Here is a 13,911-nt window from a genome sequence, read left to right as displayed (position 1 = left end):
GGTCACAAGCTGGCAGAGGGTAGGTTTAGGTTAGATATCAGGAGGCGCTACTTCATGGTCAGGGCAGCTAGGGTCTGGAACCAACTTCCAAGGGAAGTGGTGCTGGCTTCTACCCTGGGGGTTTTTAAGAGGAGGTTAGATGAACACCTTGCTGGGGTCGCTTGACCCCAGTACTCATCCTGCCATGGCAGGGGGTCAGACTAGATGATCTACTCAGGTCCCTTCCGACCTTAGAAACTATGAAACTATCAAAACCTGCAAGAAGGGCTAAGGGGTGGCACAAGCCCATTGCTGCAGACAGCTGCTGTGGAACATTGAGGCCTCAAGCCTTGGGCTTTGGGTGTCTGGGCAGGCTGCGTTTAAAGGGATGGGAGCTGCATGTCCCAAGCCCCCTGCCTTGTGCAGTGGGTTTCCTCCGGGCAGCACCTGCCTGGCTCTGGACACGCTTGAGGGAAGGCCCTTGCGGGGGCCAAGCTCTGAGCCAGCCCCCGGAGCTCAGGGGTGCTAGGCCCTGAAGGACAGAAGTCCCAACACTGGGGGATGAGCAGGGGCTCAGTGCCGGATGCTGAGCTGGAGACGTCTGCACCCAGGGGCTCCCACCTGGAATAACAAACTGCAGTCCAGATCAGCCCCCTCCCCCCGCTACAGCTGCCTGGAGAGGGACCTGCCCCACAAATTCTCCACGTGCTAGCTCAGACCTCAGCAGATCTGGCTTTGGGCACCAAAGCATAGGCCAAGTCCTACCAAGAATCAGCAATGGTTTGGCAAGGCGGTGGTTGCAGCTGCGTTGCACTGTATCCCTGCCTCCCAGGACTGTTCTCATGCTTTGCAGCACAGCGTCTGTGGGTGGGAGACATGAACCGTGCTGGGAGCACAGGCTGACATCAGTTCCCCCCGAGCCCATCTGCAAATGCCCAATAGGGCGAGGACCCTCTCCTAGACCCCGTGGGAAGCACTACCGCTGTGCAGGAAACCCCACAGGAGGGAGGGAGTGTGCTCCTGCCCCATGGCCTGAGCACCACACAGGCTTGGAAGCCCCTCAGCCAGGGATGGGAACTGGAGGTCCCCCCGCCTGGGGGATGCCGTGACACCCCGCTGTGCATCCATGGGAGGAAAGGAGGCAGGGGGCTGTGCATCCCAGCCTGCAGCCAGGCAGGTAGTGCTGCTGGAGGGGAGCGGGTGCGACTGCCCCAGCATTTCCTGTCACTCGCTCAGCACGCTAGCTGACAGCAAGGTGGTTTCCTGCTCAGTCCACCGTGGTTTTAGGTTCCTTCTGACAGCTCACACTCTCCACATCACCCACCTCAACTCAGGGAAGGAGCCTGGGCACCTGGCCCTTTGCTCAGAAACCCTGGGTTTCTCTTAGGCCTGCCTCCACTCTCTGTCAAAGACAGGCTCCAGCTCCCAGTAACACCTTCTCCAGCCCACACCAGGCAGGGAACAGTGTGCGGCCTCTCACAGCACCATGAGTCCGGCGTTGCACTCTGGGACCTGTGCACATGCACTGCAGGGGCCACGGGTTTGTACCCCTGCAAGACAGATGAGCAGGGACGACAGGCAGCTCCAGGGATGTGCAGCCAGCATCCTTGCTGCTCTGTGCTGTGGAGGACATGGACTGGCTCCTTTACTGCTTGTAGTCCACGGCCAGTTCCTGGCATACATTATAGCAGCCTCGGAGCTGCTCGGACTTGTGCTCTGCTTTCTCCGACTCGCTGTGGCTGGTTTTTTCACCTCCTTCAGAGGCGCCGGGTCTCAGGATTGTGACTGGGCTGTGCCAATGCTCCTGCTGGGGTGCAACCCCGGAGGGTTCAGGCTAGAGGGTCTCGCACCTCCACTCGGGTCAGACCAATGCTGCATTTGGGGTCAGGAAGGAATGTGACCCCTTAGACTGGTACAGACTGGGTGGCTTGCCTCTCCCTGCAGCAGGGGCACAGCCTCTGCCTGGGCTCTCGAGCCCATATTAACACCCTTTACTGCAGCAGGATGTTGGCTGCGGTGGCCCTCCTGCTTCACCTGTAGCAGGTCCAGGTGTGATGCCTGGTGCAGACTGTGTAGCTTTGCCAGCAGGTTAGATGATGGATTTGCCTGGGATGATTTGGACAGGGCTGACCCTTCCTCTGGCCCGGGTTGGACTAGATGTGGCCTCAGGAGCTCCTTCCAGCCCCACTTCTCTGTGATCCCAGGGACATGGAGCAGACCAGCCCACTCCTTGCTGTTCCCTGCTCCCGCGGCCAGTTTCTGTGCTGCAGCTGCCTCTGCTCGTCAGGACGCAGAAGGTCACGGGCGTTTAGAGCATGAAGTCCCCCGCCGCGCTGCACACGGCCTCCCGGCGAGGCAGAGACACGGGCTACGGCCAAAACCCCCCAAGGGCGGCAGCCAGCGAGTTCTCGGTTGATTCACCGCCGGCGCCGAGCCTGGGTCAGCTCTGGGAACCGTCGTCTTGGTGAGGGGCCAGCTCTCCTCCCACATCTATTTGGGCCCAGCTTGGCCTGGACGTGTGGCAACACGTCCTGGCCGTCCCAGGCTGGCGCCTCGAGTTGCTTTCCACTGTCAGAGGCCTGAGCATGGACCCTCAGGCACACAGTTCCCTCTCATCTCCAGCCTCAGTTTTCCCAGCTGCAGCTTGAAGCCATTCCTCCTCATCCTGTCCCCTACAGCCACAGAGGAAGGCCCCTCTCTGCCCTCGCCCTTCAGGGCAGACTCATCAAAACCCCCTCAGTCTGTAGATGTGGTATCTTTTATTAGATCAACTAAATAATTGGAAAAATTGTCCTTTGCAAGCTTTTGGGTACAAACACCCTTCTTTCCTTTTGTGCCTGAAAGCTTGCAAAAAACAATTTTTCCTACTATTTAAGTTGGTCTAATAAAAGATATCACATTTACCCAAAGAAACTTGTCTGCCTATGTCCTTAGTGGCTACAACCAACACCCCTGGGCCCAAAACCAGTGCTGAACCTGGTGGAAGAATCACTTCCCTTGACTTGCAACAAGAGCACACTATTGGCTCCTATCCAGTTCATGGTGCATCGTCACCCCCAGTCACAGCTACCAGACAGATAAAGCCTCTACCCTCCGAAAGAGGAACAGGAAAGTCCCGGTGTCGAGCTCTCTGGCTATGTCTGCTGCACTGAAATGGGAAAGGCGTGTGCAGCACAGGCAGCCTGTGTTAGCTCTCTCCCAGCTGGCTCCGGTCATCAGAGCAGCACAGATGCAACAACAAAGGCTGCAGCGAGAATCCCACCTAGGGGCCTGGCATGTGCCCAGGTTACTGGCCAGGCAGAAGCCCCGTCTGCCCTGCTGTGGCCGTAGGTGCTTTGCAGAGAGAAGCCAGCACAGGTGAACCTGCCCGCATTGCAACGGCCCCTCCGACAGCCTAACAGACAGACACCCCCGGCACGTGCAGCAGAGACATCCAGTCTCAGCGTGCATGGGTGCACACACCATGCAGGTGTGCATGCAGTATCTTGGGCTGAGTTTGCAGGAGGTACAAAGCCGTGCCTGGAGAAGAGCATCCAAGAGCCGTGCTAGCAGGGACAAGCATGAAGGGCGGAGGCTGCATCAAGGCGGCATGTGTAGGGTCCCCCCATGATTCAGGCAAAGCCAGTCACAGGCTGCATTGGGGGTGGAAGTGAGAGACCAGGGGCATCTTGGCAGGAGAGACGATGCAACGGGGGAGGTGAGGCCTGGGGGTATGAGACAGGAGAGGCTGCTCATTTCCGTCTGTTCCCACAGACTGTCTCAGACAGAGACAGATGTGTGTTGGGAGCTCTGCGGGGTGACATCCCCCTTGTGCCCCGCAGCCTCAGGAGGTCCCTACATCTGCAGCATAGTTAGCGCTCCCCGCCCAGGCGAACGCTGAACCTAAAGCCGCCTTTGCAGCCCAGCTGTAGTGTGCAGACTCGTCTCAGCCCATTTCATCAGCTTCTGCGTGGCTTCCCCAGTGGCACCGAGACCGCGAGCAGCAATCCAAGGCAGGGATCCCACCCAGCCAGACGCAGCACATGATCTGGCCGCCCACACCACACCTCCTGGCTGCAAGACAAAGGCATAGCCGAGAATGGGAACTCGGCTTGATCTGATCAGCTCCCCACTCCTGTGCCCTACAGCTCTTCTGCAAATACACCTTGCTTCCACCCCTGCCATGCACATCCCACACCCCTCTCGCTGCCCCCTGCCTCCCTTCCTATATCCCTGCCCCATCTACTCCTCCATGCAGGGCACCACCAGTGCTTTCAATGACAGGATCAGCAAGGACTGAAAACACCCCCCTTCCCTGCCCACTGCTGCAGGACCCTTCGAGCCTGAACTCACCGATGCTCTTAGGAGCCCTAAGGGGGTCTTTGCCCTGCTTACCCCAGCAGCCTTCTGTACACGACGTGCCACGGCTGCATTGGAGACAAACTGGACCGTGCCCTCCTACAAAACTGGGCTTTGAGCCTACAAACCCTGCGGCAGTGGGAAACTGTTTGCAAGTTTTCAGTGCACTTAGTCACAGACCAGCCATTGAGGCACCGAAGGTCTGGACTCAGTCTGGCCGTTAGAGTCTGTCTCAATGGCCTAAAGGGAGGATGCAAAGTCTGGGCAGTCTCCACTCCTCCATACTCCTGCCTAGGTGCATGCATCGAAGTCCCTGGTGATCTCTCATGCATTCACCGTGATCCAGAAGGGTCCACAGTTGCCTACTAGTCACAGACTGTTTCTCATGGCATGCCCCATCCAGTTTTTTGCGCAACTGACCTCAAAGGTCTATTTTTCAGCAGGGGGGAGAGGGAAAAAATGGAAGAGTTCCTACCCTCCCCCCAGGAAAAGGCGAGCACACTCAGTCAAGCATAAAGCTTCCCCCACACCTCAGATTCCTGTCTGGGGTTTGCAAACACTTCTCATTTCTGCCACCTCTGCTGAAAGGCAGCCCTGGCTGCTCCGGGTCTGCCCCAGCCAAAGCCAAAGTTTGACCCTAAATCCAATGCATCTCCCAGCACAGACCCATGGACACTCATGCCCACGTTACAGGTTGCCCCTGCCACCACAACAAGACAAAAGACCAGATCCTTCTCTCACGCCAATGGCCAAAACTAGAGTCCACTCTTCAGTCCTGGCCAGGAGACGGGGCGAGAGTCCCCCAGCGTCGCAGGTCAGTCCACTGAGCCACTGACACTTCTGGATCCATTGCCCCAGTGGGACCCTGTGGCTTCACTCCTAGGCTGGTCCAGGTTTGGAAAAGGAGTGACAGGATCAGGACACCTGGATATGAAATAGCTGTGAACCAAACCCAGCTGGAAGTGAGACAGTTCCTAGTTTCCTACCCCCAAAGGAGTGCTGCTCTGGGACAGTCCATCAGCAGCAGGAGCAGGGCAAAGCACTCGCTTTGTTTTAGGATGAACCTTGACATGACTAGAGGACCCCAGGAGTCCTTTGATTCCCAGCGTGGGTTTGAGCATGCAGATCCTCTTCTCTTGGCCCGGATGCAGTGGCCTAGGAAGGCTTCCAGCCCTAGATTAAGGGGCCCACAATGGTTTGTAAGTGGCCAGTGATGGCCCCTCGGAGATGCCTGCACCCGGGGAGCTCCAAAGCAGGTGTGCCAGTGGCTCTGCCACCCAGTGCACAGGGCAGGAGGGGGGTGATCTGGGGCCAGACACAGGGCCAGGAAAGAGCAAGATATGAAGCTATATTCCTGTGCTCCACTGCCCATGAACCATGTCCCCATTGCCCACCCCGGGGGTGTCACAGTCCCCCCAGCTGGTGCCATCACCTTCTCTCAGTTCAGATTAAGTAAATGTTGGAGCCAGCCCAGAGCGCGTTGCTGGAAACCTAGCTGCTACTTCATCGCAGCCTCTTGCTGGGATGAGGTGGCAATGACAAGAGGCCTTAGCTAATGCAGCAGCATTCCCGACTTAGAGCAGGGGCTCTGACACCCAGCAGCAGGGTGCTGACAGTGCCTGGTGTGCTGGAGCAAGCACGAGAGGCCTGGAGTGATTCACTGCACTCATGTACCACAGCAGCAGCCGGCCACGGCAGTGCTAGGCAGCAGCCCCATGCAGTGACAGGATGACCCCTTGCCCAGGGCAGGCTGCTCCCAGGCTGGCAGCAGCAGCGAGGCTCCAGCTGCTGCCTCTGCTGCAGGAACAGATGTGGTGACAGGAGCAAAACCAGCCTGCACTGGGGGGATGCATCCTGCCCTATAATCCTAGAAGTTGGGGCAGCTGGATGGGCCATGCGTGCCCTGGACAGGAGTCTTGGTTCTGGCTCCAGAGGAATCACCAGCAGCCCTGCCTTCCTGTGAGACACCCTCCTCAAGCACAGCAAGGCAGGAAGGGAGCAGCTTGTGCCATCCCTTTGCATCCAGCTGTTTCGGAGGTAGCCCCCCCATCCAAAATGCAGGGGGAAACCGCCCGCATCCAGCTCCATGACTCTCGGCTGCAAGTTGGGCGCAGTGCCGGGGAGCAGACACACTGCAGCTGAGCACAGCACTGCTTGGCGCTCGGCCCCACCATAGGGTCACAGTGGAGTCGGGCTGGAAGGGACCTCGCAATGTTTAGTCCAGCTCGTGTTCAAGGCAGGAGCATCCCTAACTAACCCATCCCAGCTGTGTGCCTGTTCAACCTGGCCTTAGAAAAACTTCCAAGGATAGGCTTGATCCTCATAGCCACAAAGCTCCTCATCTCCAACCTCAACCTCCTCTGCTGCAGCTTGAGGCCATTGCTCCTAGTTCAGTCCTCTACAGCCACAGAAAAAAGCCTGTCTTCATCTTCTCTGTAAATACCGTTTAGGGGTTTGCAGACTGTGATCAAATCCTGCCTCAGCCTCCTCTTCTCCAGACTAAATAACCCTGGCTCTTCCAGCCTCTCCTCAGGAGTCAGATGTGGACCCCTTGTTTCAGAGATCTCCCCTGCAGTCCTTCATGGGAAGCACCTGCGGGGTGAGATGCAGCCCAGATCTCAGTGGAAAGTCACCCGGTCTGCTCTGAAAGGCTGGGCTAGATCGCCACCAACCCTCTGCTCCTTCACATTCGATTGAGAGCAGTGGGGGCTTGCAGCCTTGCACCTGCCTCTGAGCTCCTGATCTCGAAGCTTCTTGATCTCTCGGGGTCGGGGCAGCAGGCAGCACACTCGCCAGCATTGCTGCAGCATCAGTGGGAAAGTGGAGAGGTTGCCCAACCTAGCAAAAGCCTCCACTTCTGCCCCCAGCAAGTCTCCCTTCCAGCTGGGGCTGGGGTGCGGTCCAGGGGGTGGTTGGTATAATCTGGACTGGCTGTTACCACTTCGCCTCCTTGATACCACTAGGTCAGCACGCCAGCTGGACGTGCCTGCTGCCAAAGCTGGCTGCTGAGAATGCCGATTTATAAGCCGTCACCGCTAGGCTCCAGAGTAAACACCTCGTGAGAGGTGCACAGCAGGTCTGCACTGGCACAGGGAAACCATCCTGGGGTGCTGGCCGGCCTGCATTGGCTCATGCCAGGCACGCTTTCTCCCTGCATGCAAGAGCTGGAAAACAGCTGGCTGAAAACAGAAAAGGTTTAATGCTGCTGAAACCTGGTGCTCCTAAGCCTGTCAGCAAACCGTCCACAACGGGCCTCTGCTCTCACATCTGCCATTACTGGCAGGTCCTGCTTGTGCTGGCTGTAAGTTTGGAGGGAAGGGAATGCCCCCCCAGCACAGGCCAGGGGGATGGGGCAGGCGACAGGTAGGACAGGCCGAGTGATGCTCTGCTCTAAGCGCGAAGAGCAGCACAGAGAAATGTCACCTGCAAGGGAGGGTCCAGAACTGCCCTGCATGTGCCAGCACCTGGACTCAGCCCTGCATCAAGGGCTTTCCCGGCCTGTCTCCTTTGTGCCCTGCTCTGCTCATGGGTCTGTGCCCTGCTGCCAGCAACCGGCCTCGCCTCCTTGCAGTGAGAGGCCGCCCCTCCCAGCTGGCGCAAGCACGGGTCCAAAGATCCTGCCTGCTTCCCCTGGTCTGAGCTCCCCATCCAGGCTCAGGCTGGACCGTCTCCCTCCCACCCCTCTATCAACTTAGTTCAGGCTTCCACGCAAGCTAGTTCATCTCCCGGACCCCACTCCAAGGAGAGCAGAGGGAGGCAGGTTGTTAGTTGGATCCCCTGCCCTTGCCAGGCCTGGGAGTCATCTGCAAGGCTTTGCCCACACCTGCCCTTAGCTAATGCAGGCCTCCCTGCCCCATGATGCTGCCAGGAGCCCTGGTGTAGACACCGCTCTGCCTGCCGATGGGGCTTCACCACCAGGACCAGGCCTAGTTCAGGGTTGCCAGCACAACCACGTTGACACTAGGGCTGTGGGGACAGGTAGAGCTTGACACCCAGCTGAGCTCCCTCTTCTTGGCCCCCCGAGGCAGGCACAGCAGCTCACAGCCCTGTTAAGTGGATGTGATTCATGCTGGGGATAGTCACGCTGCTGAATGCTCTCTCCACACCTCCAGGTCCCTGGAGAGGCCCATGGTCAGTGGCAGGGGGGCAAGGAGGTGGTATGAGCGCCAGCTGGAGCGTACAACACCATGCAGGTGGCAGGTCTCGGAGCTCTGGCACCAAACGTGGCAGGTCTCTGAGCTCCTATGCGGCATGGACCTGCTCTAATCTCTTAATCTAGCACACAGAGCTCAGCCGCCTGCAGTCGGCCCGAGTCCCCTGGGGAAATTCCAGTGGCAGAGGTATTTTTAGCGGCATAAAAGTCTTTGCAAAGGTTCTGTATGGACAGGAATTAAGGCCTCACATGGACAAGGGACCAAGGGAGAGGAGATGGGAATACAGCATCCCAAGAGCTAGCTGCATCGGGGAAAGGCCACCACAGCCAGAACCACGGGAGGGGAATTTTCGGAAGAGCCAGGAGACACAGGAATGATGCACACGTGTCCAGGACCCAAGTTTCTCCATGAGCAACGTGGAGCTTGCACCACAAGACAGCAGAGGCCCCGGAGCACGCCAGAGCACGAAGCAAGTCCCGACCTTGGGGAAACACGTTTGGGAGAGGCAGTTGCGGCTGGTGACTCAGCCACTACCTCGGCAGTCCCACTGAACAGGCCTCACGAGATAGTCTCATGCACGCAGCCCCCACAGTGCTCCTGCAGCTCTCACAGCTGGACAGCCTCCCATGGGAACAGCCAGGGAGCCTGCAGCACTGCTGCATCTGTGGGCCAAGGTAACCATGTGCAATGCACAGGTTGAGATGAGGTGGCAATTCGTTCTTAAAAGGCTAAGAGCTGCAAGGTGGCAGCGAGCCTGAAACCTCGGTGAGCCATTGCAGGAACCTGCTCAGCCACAGGAAACCCACAGGCTTCACGTTTAGAGAGGAGAGGCAAGATGAGAGTGCTCGCTCCCGCCCTGGAGCCTGTCTGCACAAGCATGCAATACCCCCCCGCCAGCAGGGACTGTCAGCAGCTTTCCATGCCCCTTCCAGCCATGCACAAAGACATAGGTGTGCAGGAAAGGGCTGCACATGTTAACATTGCAGGGAGGGAAAAAAGTGGAAGTGGATCAATGCTCAAGTGCGCCAGCAGCACCGAGACACCCAAAAATGGAAGGTGTCTCTATGCAACCCCAGCACTGGGATTTGCTACGAGACCACGCCTTCGCTGCCACTCACCCTGACCGGCTGTCTGTCAAGCAGCACCAGACGGCTTTGCTTCGCCCAGCTCAGAGCTGGGGTTTCCAATTGCTCTGAAGTAACAGCACCATCTGGTGAGGTTTGCTGGGTACACACTGCTTGCTGACAGGTGGGCAGCTGAGTTTGAGGACAGACTTCTTCCAGGTGAGTGTGAAAAGGCCAGGTGGCAAGTCAGGTCCTCTCTCAGCTCCCTCCATCCCAAGATTTAAAGGCACTTCCCAGTCGCAATGAAGTGGGCCTCAATGCTTCATGAAAGACGCAGGCCCGTTTTATGGTGCAGAAAGAGTACAATAAGGAACAGAAACTAGCTCTCACAGTCACAGACCAGCACCGAACCAGATCATGTTTCCACTGAGCCCGTTCACCCTCTGCAGGATCAATACTCACAAGAGCTTATTCCTCCCCAATTCAGTTAGTGGGCAAGGTGCATCTCTGTCCTGCCTTCTCCAGACCTAACAGGTACACGCCACTGGCACACAATAGAGCACTTTCCAGTACGGGGAGAAGTGCTCAGGGCAGGGCCAAGACCTTGGAGGTGTACACAGACCTTCCCAGGGATTCAGCATTACAGCAGGACACCCGTCCTGAGATTGGCCCCCCCGAGCCTCGTGGTGGTAGAAACAGCACATCCTCTCGGTGCCAGTGCCTAGCTAGGAATCCCCGCTGGGCTGGATGATGACCTCCGGGGTACCATCATGCACTCCTCCCAGGAAGCAAGGGGCTTGTGGTAAGCAAAGTAGGCAGACTTCTTTAGGATGTGTAGGCCAGGCTTCAACAGGGTTAAAGTGACCAGGAGCTTGTTTCTCCAGAGGATGGGGGAGGTAAAGGCAGGGGTGGGCTCTGGCCCTAGCTCATCCCACGCCCTCGGGCAAGAAGCCTGCAGGATCCCAATTCCCCTTTCTCTAGCAAAGAGTAGTGTTACTTGCCTACTCTGAAAGCCCCTGGAGTTTTCCAGCTAAGCAATGCTGTAGCAAAGCAACACCAAGAGGAGTCAACTCTATTCGCTGGCTTGGAGAAAGTGGCGGTGACTCACTATAATGTTTAGCTACATATTAAATAGGAAGGATATGGAACTTGAGAGCACGCTGAGGATCGTTATCTCCCAGTAGGAGCCTGGTTGATTAATTTAGATGTTGGTTTCACTTAAATGCAGATCCAGAGTGTGAAAAAAACATTGGGGATGTGCTCCACTGCCAGTGCTGGAGACTAGTCAAGGCCTCTGACAGGAGTTTTTCCCCCTCGACTCTTCTTTGTCAGTAGGCCCTAGTCCTGTTTGGTAAGGGCCACCCATACCACTAAGATGATTTCATTCCCAGTAGCTTATGCCCATGGAAGTGAGGATTTGGAGAATGCAGCTTTTGTTTGCTGGAAAAACTGGAGCGAGATGCACATGGGAGGGGACAGGAATAGAAGCCTACTTTCACAACCCCGACCCCATGCCACAACAGTCTGCTCTTTCTGCTGCCAGACAACAACTTTCAGGGCCCCTTGACAGAAGCTAGCCGTCAGTCCTGAAAGACAAAGAAGATGCTCGACACGCTGGCATTAACAAGTGTGAAGATGGTTACCAGGGGAACACGTACAGACGCAATCCCATTCAGTCCGGACATGGCTTGAAAGCAGCCCCGGGGAGATGAGAAGCAGAACGCCACATGGCGGGAGGCAGGCAGCCTCAGGCCCCAGGAAGACAGATGGCCTCTGCCGATGAGCTAACTCGCTTCTATCCACAGCGCCTGGCAGGCAAGCAGCAAGTAAGCATGAGGCTCCCAAGAGAAAAGAAAAGGCAACTGTTCCTTTTGTATCTTATAAAGTCCTCTCCTGCCCTAGGTTTCCTGGACACCCCTGAACACACCTGTGCATCAATCTGTCACATCCCCCTGTGCCGCTCCCCCCACTCCAAAAGTCACCAGAAACTTTAAACAGGCTCATTTCAGCCACTTGCTAAAGCAGTTCATGCCAGAGGAGGCTTTCAATTGCTTCAAGTCTTCATCTGGTTAGATGCTAAATACTTGCAAGCAGGCCAGGTTCTCGCATCTGGGGAATGGTTCATCCTATTTTCTGTGTGCAGATGTCTGCAGAAATGCGGAGTGCAGCTTGGTGCACAGCATCGCAGCCTTCAGCCAGCCACATGCTTCCTTTTCAAAGTGCATTTTGCTCTTTAAGCTCCAGCTGAAACCTCTGCAGTTCATTTGAGAAAACCAAGACCATTACACAACACCCAGCCACAGCTGACTTCAATATTAGGCCAACTGATGTGATGGAGGTGCAGGGAAGCATATCCAGGGCCTCCATTTTAGCGTGCTCCTCGGAGTGTCAAAAAACCCCCAAACCCTAGGCCACAAAGAGAGGGGGAAAAAAGAGAAAGAGAGCATTGCAACTTTTCAAACCTCACCCTGGCAGTTAAGCTTAATTGCACCTTTACCTCTCTCCAAAGTGCAAGTGGGCAGTGCCACCTACAGAGCAAAAAGCTGTAGTGGGTTTCTCAAACTGCTGAGCAGATTAAACCAATTCAGGCAAGATTAGAGCAATGAAAAAAAACTCCAACAGAAGCACTTACCCTTCAGTGTATGGATGAAGCCAGCACAGACCCTTCACATCCGTCTGAATCACTTTCATTAGGGCAAGAAGGTAGAGGCTTTGCTCTCTCAAGAGCCTACATTTCTGGGCCCTTTGGCTCAGTCTTACCCAGTACAAAGCAGGTCCTCACAAGCTATCTTGGCAAAATGGTAGGTCTCATCATTCATGCTCCTACAGCCTCTCTTGCTTGAAGAACTTTCATCAAGATCTCAAATAGCCAGATCCTGAATCAGCCTCAGGTGAATTGTTTTGAGAAGGTGCTCACATAACTACTTGCATCTGATTTGGCGAAAGCTCTAAAATTACCTTTAAAACTATGAGTGCCATCCTCCTGGGGAATAAAATAGTAGCAGACTTTCATATGATCATAGGAAAGGACCTCACAAGGTCATCTAGTTTGCCCCTGTCTTCCTCTCTGCCAGAGACTGAAGCTTCTTGGGACCAGGTGCTAATAACCCAGGTTTGGAAGAGGAGTAGTGCTTCAATTGCCCTCACCAAACGCATTTGGTCAAGGCAGGGTTGAGTCCTTGCCCCTTCATTTTCCTGGTCATGAAACTAGAGGTTTAAGAGAGATGCAGAGCATGAAACTTAGCATCATGCACCTGGCAAGCATCCCATTAGGTACAGTAAAGCCAGCAGAGAAAAGTCTAGGGTGGAGGCACCATTCTGCAGGTTTACATCAAGTTTCTTCCTCCTTTTGAATTCAGTCAAGGCTCTTTGAAGGGTGCCTCCCTTCACACAGGCCTTTCAGCTGGCTTTTTAAAACTCCAGCCTCTTGCAACCACTTGTTTTCAAGGCAGTAGAAAACAACCAGCATTTTACCTCCTTTCAGCCACAAAGGGAAAAAGCATTCACTTGACATTTGAAAGCCTGCCTTATGGACCCAGGTACTAAGCTACTTTTCCTCCCAGTTTTGGAGGAGGATGAATGAAGGTAAGGGAAGGAAAAAAACAAAAACTAAAAACCCCACATAGCACGCATGCCTCAAACAGTAGGCAAAGAGCAAAGAATGGTGGATTTGAAGTCCCATTGTTGTATACAAGGGAAGCTTTTGATTCAGAGTATTTCTGAGCACCAGATCTCCATTTTGGGTCTCTGCTAAAGCTGTTAAAAACCGAGAAGAAGTTGCAGGTGCTGTGCTGGGAAGGCTTCCAGGGCAAACAAGGACCTCTGCGCAATCCTCCCCTCTCAGCCAGCACAGGGTAGGGGGGCAGACATCAGGTTCTTTAAAAAGTTTAGATCATGGCAACTGCACAACTATTCTCTGAATAGTCATTTGCTTGTGCTGAGATTGCTCCTACCACATAACTGGAGCAGCTCTGGTCTGAGAGCTAGCTAGGTTCAGCCTTGAGCTGGGGTGAAATCAAGTCCTTGTTCTTGTGCATCACTGCCAGTAATACCAGCTCAAGGCCAGTTTATGCCCTTGGTGGTGGAGGCACTGCCTCCTTTGATTTCATAGACATTAGGGTTGGAAGGGACTCGGAAGATCATCGAGTCCAGCCCCCCCGCCCAAAGGGCAGGAAGTCAGCTGGGGTCATAGGATCCCAGCAAGATAAGCATCCAATTTGCTCTTGAAGGTGTTCAATGTAGGTGCTTGAACCACCTCTGATGGCAGGCTGTTCCAGACCTTGGGGGCTCAGACAGTAAAGAAATTCTTCCTTATATCCAGCCTGAAATGGTCTTGTAGGAGTTTATAACCGTTCGACCTCATCATCCCTTGGGGC

At 55.3% G+C, this 13,911-nt stretch overlaps 1 long non-coding RNA gene across 1 annotated transcript in view; it reads right to left on the bottom strand.

Moving 5' to 3' along the window:
- The window catches only part of LOC109291135, an 18,026-nt gene extending 6,654 nt beyond the window's left edge, over positions 1–11,372 (bottom strand). Inside the window, exon 1 of the long non-coding RNA XR_002095754.1 lies at positions 11,179–11,372. This is a non-coding gene — a long non-coding RNA (uncharacterized LOC109291135). The remainder of the gene's footprint in view (positions 1–11,178) is intronic.
- Positions 11,373–13,911: the final 2,539 nt, after the last annotated feature.

This window comes from Gavialis gangeticus, unplaced genomic scaffold (genome assembly GCF_001723915.1).
Source record: "Gavialis gangeticus isolate Ggan-Ray unplaced genomic scaffold, GavGan_comp1, whole genome shotgun sequence".
NCBI classification, from domain to species: Eukaryota; Metazoa; Chordata; order Crocodylia; family Gavialidae; genus Gavialis; species Gavialis gangeticus.
Note: the sequence above shows the minus strand (reverse complement) of the source record. Positions and strands in the feature narration are given on the sequence as shown.